The sequence below is a fragment of the Tupaia chinensis genome, unplaced genomic scaffold (genome assembly GCF_000334495.1).
Source record: "Tupaia chinensis unplaced genomic scaffold, TupChi_1.0 Scaffold000099_1, whole genome shotgun sequence".
NCBI lineage: Eukaryota > Metazoa > Chordata > Mammalia > Scandentia > Tupaiidae > Tupaia > Tupaia belangeri.
This window is the reverse complement of record NW_006159563.1, coordinates 606835-619433: the sequence shown is the minus strand read 5'-3', so window position 1 is coordinate 619433 and position 12599 is coordinate 606835. Positions and strand designations below refer to the sequence as shown.

The following is a 12599-nucleotide window of genomic DNA, read 5'->3' as shown; positions in this document are numbered from 1 at the left end:
GGGATAGAGACCCTGTTGGCGGTGCCTGTCTTCTATGCATCTCCTTCTCTAATGCTCTAATGGGTAAAATAAATACATAAACCTTCTTAAAAAATAAAGTTATGGACCAGCAGATGGCATAATGATTACATCACAGGACTCCCATGTGGCCAACCATGGTTTGAGTCCTGGACCTGGCATCTTAAAACTCACCCAGGGCACATGTACATGCGTGCCTAAACTCCCAAGAGGAGAATGGAGGAAAAGGGTTTGTGGTGTGGCCATCCTCTCTGGGGGATGGGGGTTGTGATTTCTCACTTCCCATCTCTCTGTCTCTCTCTGTTTCTCTGGTGAGCACATGTGCCTTATGGCAAAAAAAAAGCTCTCTAAAAACCAATCAAACAAACTAAAACTAAAGTTATAGGTTGATTTGGAAATTAAAATTTAACATGAAAGTAATTTTTGTCTTTTTTTTTTTTTAATCCATTTCCAAATAAACACATAGCACAGTACAGAAGGCAAAATGCTTAGCAAATAGAATCTGGTCACGTGAGCTTAGTGACAAAGAATGTGAATTCTGAGGTCAGATTCTACAGGCCCATAGCCTGGTTCCACTCTACACCACCAGAATACTTAAACACCCTGTGTTTTAATGTCCTCCCGTGTAACGTGGAGGTGATATTACTACCTCACAGGACTCTCACAGGAGTTAAATGAGAAAAATCGAGGCGGCCGTCCCTCAGTATTAGCACATAGTAAGTACAATGAATAGAGCCATCCGTTATTGCTTTATGTAACATTCATCGGTCAATTAATAGTCCTTTTCCTTGACCCGAGACGATGGACTATTTCAAAAATCATAGCGTAACACAGGAATTGGTGACCTTATAAAAAGAGAATGTCAAGAACCCAATATCTTCCTTTGTGACACGATAGGACGTGAACTGGGAGACTATAAGCTCACGTCTCAGTAATGACTCCAGATTGGAGTTAGGAAAGGAAAGCATGTCTGTCATGTCCGTTCTCGTGAGGGTGTGGATAGCTCCAGTGTGTGGTGGGATTTTGTAGGTAGGATTTGTAGGTGGCAGTGAATCAAATCACAAATGTAGCCGGGACGCAGGAATCTTAAAATTAACCCACATGGCATTTTTGGCACCTCTCTTTATGTTGGCCACCCCTGAGACAGTGTGAGGGTTTGAAATGGATTTATGCCCAAATTCTTCATGGCCTAATTCAAAAGATTTTAAGCAAAATACGCTGCCACAATGAACACACACTGCTGTATGAATGGTCTGTTTATTGCTGCGGTTTTGCACAACTAGAACGGACTGGTCTAAACCAGACAAATTCATGCCGAGCCATGAGACTGTTCTTTAAATCTCTCCCTCACTTCTAAATCCACTTTCAACTACATTAATGTGTAGTTACTGCAGTAAAATATACTGGGCTGCGCACCTTTTGAACACCCCCATGCGTGTCACAATTTAATGTGGAGCATGAAGGAATGGCTGATTACCATGCTTCCGTGTGTCCCTCAGCCTGTGTGGGTCTGACTGCAGGAAACAGCGGCTCAGTCTTTGAAGCAAGGACTTTTCCTCTGCTTCTGAGAGTAAATAGCCCGAGAAAGCGTCCTCACTCTGAGGAAGTCTAGATAAACGTGTGATAGGGAGGGAGAGGGCTGTCTGTTGTGTCTGTCAGAATGGCACCTGAAGGAAGGCAGCTGGCTCCTGCTTCGTGATAAGACGGAGGTTACTGAGGCAGAGATAAAAAGCCCACTCGGTCAAAATACATTACAAACTGAAAGATCCCCAACAGGAGTTTTTAGCATTGCACCCCAAGCCTTTTTCTGAACAAAATGACAGTCTGTTCTGATTTTTTGAGGGGATGTGAGACCCGTACTCTGCTAAGTGGAATGAGTGCAAGAACACACACACACACACACACACAGTCTTCCTAGGAACTGGCTTCACTGGCTACAGGGCACTAGCTCCTCCATGGGAACACTTTAAAAGAAATCATTGCAAACGAGCAGAATAGACAGGATAGAGGATCTCGTTCCTTGAAGTGAAAACTCTTATTTCTCCAGATGCAGGAATCGATGTTCGTGATGGTGGCAGTGGTGCTGGGCGTGTTAAAAGTCGGTCGAGGGAGGGTAAGGTGCTGGACTCCCACAGATCCAACCACCATTTGAGCTGTGGACCTGGAGGCTTGCTTTCTCATTCTCTCTCATGGGCCAGATTAAAAATAAAAATAATAGTAATAAATAGAATAATAAATAAATAAATACAATAAAAGAGTAATTCTAAAAAAAAACAAAAAGCAGTTGGAGGTCAGGGCAGAAGGTGGCACAGTGATGAAACACAGGATGGGAGTGGGTCATGGCACACATATCCTTTTGAGGATGCTCTCTCTCTGTCTCTGTCTCTCTCTGGCTTGCTCATTCATGGAAGAAGTAAATAAATCAACTTATTATTATATTTTTAGAAAGTCAGCGAGGGAGCTCCTGGAATAAAACAACTGGATAACTAGGGCCATGGGCAATCTCACGGACTCGGTGCTGCAGTTGGTGTTGCCAAGGCATTTTTCAACCTTGATCTGCTTTTAATAGATACTTTTGAACAGCAAGCATTTCTCCTTGCTTTGGGGTACCTGCTTTTTCTTCTTGGTCATCCCCATTCCACTCAATAATGCTTTCACGATGACGATTTTATGACTCTTATTTTGTGTAGTTTGTCTTCCTCCTCAAGATTCGTCTCCGTAACCTGGAAAATATGAAGTCACACTATCACAGCAAACAGGCTCTTTTCATACTGCGAAACATCCTTTTCACTCACACTGACAGAATGACCACCGAACAACCCTCCCTACCACCGTATATTCTCGAACTCCCCCTTATTTTGTAAAGAATTACATGCTTCCTGGGGACAGCAGATGACATAGTGGTTACATCACTTGACTCCCATGCGGCCAGCTATTGTTCAGGTCCCAGAACTGGTGGCTTGAAACACATGCTGGGGACATGTGTGTGTGTGTGTGTGTGTGTGCCCAAGACCCCAGGAGGAGAATAGAGGAGAAGAGACTAGGGTATGGCCATACACCTTGGCAGGGGGTGATTTCTCACTTTCTCTCTCACTGTCTCTCTCTCTCTCTCACCATTGAACACACTTGCCCTAAGACAAAAACCTCTAAAAAATTTTTTTCATGCTTCTTAACAATAGCTTTGCCTAAAAGAAAGGTAACAAAATATATGTTGTGCCAACGAGAACTTAAAAGAATTCATTGTTATTACCATCTTTCCATCTATCAAAGAATACACAAACTTCTCTTGCTAGCTTCTTTGAGATGCCATTTTAACCTCTATATTTTTTTCATCTCCTCCTAGCAGCAATCCTGAGAGCTTGAAGGGTTCCCTTATTGCCAAGCTGATTTGTCTTAATGAGTAAGGCCACCAGGGGGAGATCTTTGAGTGAGCTTCTACGTGGCTTGTGCAGGGCAGCAGATTTGCCGAACTGATGTGTCTTGCGTTCATGGGTCATTAGGCCTCCTTTCTCTCTGAGCAGATCATTCAGGAAAACAGCAATAACAACAACAAAAAAACCTGTTTTCAGTAAAAATAAGGAAACTGTCAAGGTTTAAAAGAAGGTGGTCATGGGGGAGATGGGTGAAAGTTGGGTGGGAAGGTGATTTTTAAGTACAGCCTGGTGGGCATTCTGGTCACCTCCAGGCATAGGTGTTAGGCATCTACAGCTGAAAACACAGATGAGAGGGGTCCCAGCAGGAAACTGTAACTTCCCGGATGGGGCTAGTATGGAGGACTTCTGCTGAACTAACAGGTAAATAAGAAACAAAGATGTTTTCATTGGTACCGGGCAGATTTTACTGGAATGAGTCTAGGAGCAAGTACGATGACACCAAAGTGAAAAACCACATTATTCGTTTTCAGAACGATGGAGGAAATAGAGAATGCCACAGGATGGAAGAATTGGAAAAGAGCATACAGGAACCCTTGTGGAGGCGTCTTTGAGCCCAGAGAAGAGGAATTTGAAGAGACCAGAAATCCCAGGGATTCTTCATAGTGGGCAGTCAGATTTGCTGCTCTGATACCATATTACATTCTTGTCCTCTAGGGTGACCTGGATCAGAGCATCTTAAATATTTTGCTTGCACGCACACACACACATCTAACAGTGCTGACCCTTTCTGTCACAAAGGCTAGGTATTCAGATCTTCAAAAGACTTTCAAAGTTCAAACAACTTTCTATTTCTATTTCTACATCTAAGTCATGATTTATTTTATTTATTTATTTATTTTACACCTAAGCCATCTTTTCTTGGGTAAAATAGGAATGAGAATGAACAAGAGAAAATGAGAAGATATTGCACTTTGCTCTCGGATTTTTGGCGGAGAATCGTAAACTCCGCGCCTATTTGTAGTTGCAGTGTAGTAACGCTGGGCAGCGAGCTGCTGTGAAGACGGCTTCCAGGAACCATTCCGTTAGGCCGAGTAATAGTCTTCACGTGGCAGAGAGACTGGCAGACTCGGAGTGGTGGCTCTGGCTCTGCGGCCCTTAAGGGGACACTGCCACAGGGAACACTCCCCTCACTCTCCGAATGGCTCCTTGAAAGCTGCAGTCCTGCAGCTGGAACAAGCTGGGTTGAAGTTCTGTGTGCAAGGAGCTTTGCTGGACCTGGGAACTGAAGGAGAAACTTCATGCAATTTCTTTTTTTTAAAGCTTGTATTTGACACTAATGTCAGGGACAATAAGACAGTTGAGACGTATTAGTGACTCTTTTCAAAACATGCTTTCTAAACTAAAAAGATAATGAATGTGGAGACACAGTTTTGGATATTTGGATGAGTTAGACTTTTTAAGAGTGTGTTTTTTTCCTTTTTCCTCTCTCTCTTTTTTTAAACCTTATCAACCATTTCTCTTTTTTAAAAGACTCATTTAATTTAACTTTATTTATTTGTTTGTTTAAATTTTATCAGAGAAGGACAGAGAGAGAGAGAGAAAAAGCAAGCTGCCGGGTCCAGGACTCAAACCACAGTCAGTCATGTGGAAGCCTAGTACCCTTAACCACCACACCACCTACCAGCCCCTAATCAACTATTTCTAAATTTACAAGTTTCCCAATTGTGGCGTGGAAGACTGCAATCAAGAACAGAAGGCACTGTGACCCACTGTCAGCTCAGAATTCCGGGTGCTGGCAGCCTCACAGGTGTGCTTACACAATACTGTCCTGGGTTCCCTAGAGTGGGTTTGAGTGAGAAAGGATGCAGAGTGTCTGAGGACAGTTCCAGGTGTTCCTCCCTGTAGAGAAACTCGAGATTTGTTTGTTCCTTCATGCATCCATGCATTTATTCACTCAGCCAATATCTGTAGAGAATAGATATCTGTGTGGGACTGTGAGCAATGCATGAAAGTACTCATGGGATGATTCTAATAAATCTTCCTAGACACCCAAAGAAGGGCCCAGCATCAGCGAAGGCAGAAGTCAGGGTACGGGTAGTAGCTGCTAGCAGCCTGATGGAGGAGTAACTGGCCAGACAGAGAAAAGACCACCACCATGAGACATGAATGGGGGCAGAGATGCATCTGTTAGTTCAATCTGCCCCAGCAGACACCAACGACAATGGAGAACTGGCTGTCTGGAGAAGACACGTCACCTTCTCTGTGTCCTAAGCTTAGCCTTAAACCCAAGATAAAAAACTGGTAGGGGAAATCAGTAAATTTATCAGAATCAGAGAAGAAATTAGTGAATTCTTAAAAATAATTTAGGAATCGATGAAGTAACAGATGTTTTTGGGAATGCTTAAATTACTTTTGTGTGTGGTGGTGGTAGGGAGAATTGTCTTGGATGAAATATAAATAAAGTAACAACTTTTGTATACCTACTTTTGTAGCTTATGAAAATATTACTGCCACAGTGGAAAAAAAGCAAAAATAATACCAAAAGAAGTCATCAAACTTATTGAGTACCTATTATAAGTATCAGAGATAAATCTAAGTTTTATATATATACACCATTTTTGAAGATTGAGTATGTGTGTGTGTGTGTGTGTGTGTGTGTGTGTGTGTGTGTGTATTTCAGATCTAGTTTATAAATTTCCAGAGGAAAAACATTCTGGAGGAAAAACTCCTAGTAAACCACAAAGAGAGGATCTGAAACTAGGAGGGCTATCTGATTCTAAATTTGAGACTTCTCTTTCAGAGAAGAAAAGATTCATTGACTGATAATTTTTGTTGTTGTTAATTTATTTATAAGAATGAGAGACAGAGAGACAAGCACCCCAACAGGATCTCGACCATGATCCCTCCATCCCCAACCCCTGCCAAGTCTTCCCAGCTACCCTGGGCATGCACCTGGAGTGTATAGTTCAGCTGGGGAGCCAAACTCCCTGCCTGCCAAGTGGCTCCAGAGCTGCTTGGGTGGCCCATCAAGCCACCTGATTAGTGGATGATATTAGCAATAGTAAATCTTTGTACATATAGGCATCTTGGGTGTATCAGTCTAAAGAAGTATATCCACAAATGGAAGATTTGTATGTCAACAGGTGCCACAGAATTTCGAAGGATCTCCGGTACATTCCTGCGACATAGATTTGGGAGAGTTAGCTTTACAGATAAAACATGCAATTTAAAACACCAAACTTAGAATATGCTAATAATATTCAAGCTTACGCGTTTCTAATCTTTGAATAATGCCAGACTGTTTGAGACTGAATAACTAGCTCTTTCTTTGGAAACCAAATAGGTAGCAGAGGGAAGACTACAACTCTCACGTGGATACTACTTTTATTAAAAGTTAACTCATGATACAGAAACCACTTCATTGGAATGAATATTTTCTATTAAACGTTCTTGACACAGAAGTAAATTCTAACTCAGCCGCAGTTATTGTTTCAAGGCTCATTTTTGTGATAGGGGCCAAGCACATTTTTATTTAGGCAGAGTTATAAATTCTCATACACCAAAGGGCAAACTAACAGAAAGAAATACGACTTGTATAGAGAAACTATTGCTATTATTTCCACACAATTGTGGAAGTAAATATACTCAAAACAGAAACTGAAGAAAGATATATTTTTAGTATTTTATTTATCTATTTATTTCTGAGAGATTTTTGCTATAGAGTGCATGTGCTTGCCAGGGACACAGAGATAGAGAAAGTGAGAAATCATCCTCTAGGGGATGGCCATGCTGCAATCCCTTCTCCTCCATTCTCCTCTTGGGATCTTGGGCATGCACACATGCACATGTGCCCAGTGTGAGTTTCAAGCTGCCAGGTCCACGACTTGAACCTCATTAGTCCATGTGGGAGCTCAGCACCTTAACCTCTATGCCTACCAGCTAGTCCCTGATATTTTAATGTTTTCAAATGAAATTATTTCTTCCATGAGAGAGAGATGTACATTCGACAAGGTCCCAATGCTGTGATCCAGCCCCCAAATCAGCCAGCCAGGATCCTCAGTGAGCACACCCAGTGTGCACAGGGAAACCCTGGGATGTGAACCCAGGATCTTCCTATATGGCTTTGGCATCATGGAACATTGCACTACCACTGTGTCACTGTGGCTGTCTTATTTTAATGTTTTTAATATTAATTTCCATAGACTATAAATCAGTGCTTCATTTGCATTTAATTTATGGCAGTGTTCTGTTAAAAGCTGAGCTGGAACTTCCTGTCAAATTTTCAAAATCACAATACTCTGCCTTTCAACACATTTTATTTTTCATCATATGCAACACAGACCATAAACTATAATACAAAGTTACACATATTCAGTTAGCATGCTTAAATGGGAAAAGTAACTAAAATATTTTGCAAGTATCATTAAAAAATAAATCTTGGCAGACTAACTAAACATCTCACAGATGAAAAGTATTTTCTTAAAGAAAAGTCAAAAATAAAAATCTTAGGTATTATGAAAAGGTTTCAATGAAATGAAAGAGTTTTTTCAGTTGGTGAACAGTTGTTAACAGTTCCCTTCTCTGCACCAAATTCTACTATCATTATTAGTAGGTATCTGAGTTAAGGCAGAATATGATCCCTAGATCAAAGCACACTCAACAATCATTTGTTGTATAATAAATATTATAGAATTTTTAAATTTTGTTTCTAAGCCAGAGGGCATGTGATCTTGCCAGAGAGAGACAGAGAGAACAAAAAGGAGAAGAAAGCACTTTTCCGTAGGTTATAGCCACACCACAATTCCTTCTTCTCCATTTCTCCATCCTGTCCGGACTTGGGGTGCACACACACACACACACACACACACACACACACACACACGAGCCCATTGTGTTTTTCAAGCTACTGGGGCTGGGATTTGAACCACGTGGTTGGCCATGTGGGATCCAGCTCCCTTACTTACCAGACCAGGATTGGCTTGAATTTTTTGTTTCTGCTTCCTGTCCAGTGTATAAATCATCTAATACATTCCAATAATAACTGGCCCAGTTGTTTTTAAAGGCAGGAATACAAGGAGAAAGAGAAGACCTCTCTAACTCATTTTTTTTTTTTTTTTGGAGAGATTTTCACTGTAGGGCGCGTGCGCTTGCCAGACAGAGAGAGACATAAAGACAGAAAGCGAAAAATCACCCCCCAGGGGGGATGGTCACGCCACAATCCCTTCTCCTCCATTCTCCTCTCGGGATCTTGGGCACGCACACACACGCGCCGGGCGTGAGTTTTAAGCCACCGGGTCCGGGACACGAACCGCAGTCGACTATGTGGGAATCCAGCGACATAGCCATTACACTAACTGCTGGTTCCCCCTCTCTAACTCATTTTAAGTACAACATATGACTGCATAGTCAGTGAAAGGGGGGATAAAGACAAAAGCTACACTTTTCGATTTTATTCTTAGGATTTTCCCAAGGCAGAAAATTTTCTGACTATCTTAAAGGCATAGCAAAATTAAAAAATATCCACCATCTCTTGTACTAGAAGATTACCTTTAGTAAAAATAGTGACGGGCGTTGGAACTGACCCTGGCACATAAGGTATTAATTAGCAAACAGGTCTCTTCTCAGGAGTATGATATACACAGAGGCACCTCCTACCTGTCAACAGACTTTCCTCAGAATGTTATCTGGCCAAATTGAGAAAGAGGCTGGATTTCAACTTACCCTCGTGCCCCTCGGCCCGGCTCCGCTGTGCATGGCACAACCTGCTCAACCATACACAGCTGCCCTAGGTGTAAATTCCCTGTCTGGAATTTTCTCAAGTCTTTTGTGTTGCCTTTAGTAGAAACTCAAGAAATTTCTTAGATGTGAAAGTCCCTGCAGCATAGGCATCACTATCACATCACTGTCTACGGTGACATGACTTGAAAAAGGAAATAAAGAATGACCTTAGGAAGGGAATCGATGTTGGCTCAAACTAAGACCTGGAATAGCTTCATGTGCCGAAATACAGTAAGATGATCAGGTACTGGCGGTAGACTACAGCTGAACACAATGACCGCTGTTGGAAAAGGAGCATCCGTCAGCGTGGATAAACTAGTTACGGACCTCAACTGATCTTTCACTGCATTCAACACGCCTCATCCAGTGCAATGCCTCACATTTTCAGATTAGTTAATATTGAGTAGGTTTAGAAAAAACAACCAGACATAAAATAGTAAAGATGCTTTCTTTTTCTTGGAAAGGACAGGACCCAAGTAATTATGAAAAGACCACAACTACTGCCAGTGTTCTGACTTTCATGAACTATATGGATTCAATCTTGCTAAGGATCTATAATTCACATATGAGATGCAGTCCATTGGCCATTAAAATGGGTGAAGACTGACTTCAGGTTTTATTACCATTTGCTGAATACACTTACTGAATGGATAATACCCTAGGGAATTAAATATTCAAAGAGATGCATCTTAGAGTGGCAATCTCTGAATTCTAGTTCTCTAAGATATTTTTAGTTTATTGTGTTCACTGATGAATAATTGACAAGTTAAATCAAGTTATGGCAATTTAACTAATTACATGAGCTTTTATAAGGTTATTTGTAACTGATTAAACTCTTAATTCTACTAACTAAAAAGTTACCAGGGAAAGAAAAAGACAATACCTAATCGAGGTACCATTTAAAAGTTGGTCCCATAGACGGTGTTGGTACCATACCTTATTTTTATTTTTATTTTTTTATTTTTTGGAGATATTTTCACTGTAGGGCGCGTGCGCTCACCAGACAGACAGAGAGAGACATAGAGACAGAAAGCGAGAAATCACCCCCCAGGGGGGATGGTCACGCCGCAATCCCTTCTCCTCCATTCTCCTCTCGGGATCTTGGGCATGCACGCACACGTGCCCGGCGTGAGTTTTAAGCCACCGGGTCTGGGACATGAACCGCGGTCGACTACGTGGGAGTCCAGTGACATAGCCATTACGCTAACTGCTGGTTCCCGGTACCATACCTTATTTTCAAAAATATTATCCTTTATGGAGTTTCTCTTCAAGAGTATGTTCACTCTCAAATATTGAGAACTAGAACTCAAGAAGTGGTGGTTTTGATTTTCTTTGCATTTTTTAATGTGAATACTGTGGGTTCTGTTATATATAGAATTCTATTTATACTTGTTTTTAAACAACAAATATTTTAAATCATTGCATTAAAGACCTCATGTTCTCCACATGAGAATAGTCTACTTGTATCCTGGAATAGCAAATGCTTTGACATCTAGGGTTTATTATTTACTGTTTATAAAATAAATATTATCAGATATCTCACGGAAGTTCATTAGCTGTTAGTTAATTAGCTGGATATTTTTTAGGGTTATTTATTTAATTTTATTTACTAATATTTTAAAATCTTCTATAAGGCATGTGTACTTACAATAGGGAGACAGAGAGAGACAGGGAAAGTGAGAAAGTAATATGCCAGGTCTGGGATTTGAACCAGAGTCAGCCATGTCAGAGTCCAGTGCCTTAACTACCACATCACCTGCTGGCCCCTATTTGTGGATTTTTAAAAATATATAGTCATGCATTACTTAAGACAGGGATATGTTTTGAGAAATGTGTCAACAGGTGATGTTGTCCTTGTGTGAAGATGTACTTCAGCCAATGGTATCACCTACTACACACATAAGCTATGAGGTATAATCTTTGGCCCATTGTTGACCGAATTATTGTATATAGCATATGATGATTTCAAACGTTATTAGGTAATCGTGGTGTGTTCAATTATTTAGGATACCATGAGAAATCACAGAATAAACAATAAGTGACTCTGGCCGGAGGCAGACCCTGTTGTTCCTGCACTAGCATGTATTAATAATTGCCACATTTCCAGTGCACTTTGACTTAGAAGAAGGAAAGGCTTATTGAGCAGAGATGGAAGATGTCACTAGATCTAGCACAAAATCATAAACTTACAACCAGAGCGAATCTCCTAACCTCTCTTCCTTCGCTTTTTCCTCAATAAAGAGAACATATTAATTTATTCTTCTTAACATTATGATAGCTTATAAATAGCATATTAGATGTTTTATGTGTCACAAATATTCAATTTGTTGGTTTTATTAGCATTTCAGATGTTGCCACCCTTAGGATGCCTTCTCTGATCTACCTCATTGGTTAGAGGTGCCTGTGTGATACATTTTCTTTACACATGGAGCAATTTATTTTCGAGTCCGTCATAATTGCTTGCTTTCTCCCTTCAGCCCCTCTATAAACTATGAATTCCTGATAATGAGATCTTTAATTTTTATTTTTGTTTAGTTTGCTATAGGATATGTGCATTTTCCAAGGACAGAAAGAGAGAGATCACTCCCCAGGGAAGATGGCCATGCTGCCATCCCCTCCCCCCCATTTCTCCTCAGACATTTGGGCACACACACATGTGCCTGGTGTGATTTTCCATTCAGTGGGGCCACGATTCAACCTGTACACTTGGCCATGTGGAGATCCAGCTGTCTTAACTCCATATCATCTACTGGCTAGTTAATCAGATCTTTTCATCTCTGTATTTCTAGAATGTTGCATAGTGACTGATACAAAATAGATGCTTAAATTTAGCTGAAAGAACGATGAATGAGGGGACCAGCACTTAGTGTAATGACTATGTCACTAGACTCCCATGTAGTTAACTGTGGTTTGAGTCCCGGACCCAGTGGCTTAAAACTCACACCTGGCACGTGTGCGTGAGAGCCCAAGATCAGGAGAGGAGAATGGAGGAAAAGGGATTGTGGTATGGCCATCCCCCCTGGGGATTATTTCTCGCTTTCTGTTTCTCTGTCTCTCTCTGTTGTCTGGCGAGCACACGCACCCTATGGTGAAAACCTCTCCATAAAAAAAGAAAAAGAAAAAACAAAAAAGAACAATGAATGACAATGAAAAAAGTCGAACAATCTGAATATTTTCTGAAAATGGATATAGTAATTTCTCTATTACATTATTTTTGGGAAAAACAAGTTTTTCTCCAGTGAAAGTGAAGCGTATTTTTCTATTTTCCAGGATCTGAATTAGAGCCTAACGCATAGTGTTTGTAACATTAGACTCCAGCAGGAAAATGCTCAAGGAAGGAATTGGTGGTACGAATTTCTGAAACACAGGGCGAGGAAGTTAGAATGGGGTGTGGAGGGCATCAGATTATGGATTTTAAAGAAACAGAGG

General features: G+C 40.9%; 1 long non-coding RNA gene across 1 annotated transcript in view; it reads left to right on the top strand.

Moving 5' to 3' along the window:
• The first annotated feature begins 578 nt into the window (after positions 1-578).
• LOC102499829 (uncharacterized) overlaps positions 579-12599 on the top strand; it is a 23463-nt gene continuing 11442 nt past the window's right edge. The window contains exon 1 of the long non-coding RNA XR_001370014.1: positions 579-734. This is a non-coding gene — a long non-coding RNA (uncharacterized LOC102499829). The remainder of the gene's footprint in view (positions 735-12599) is intronic.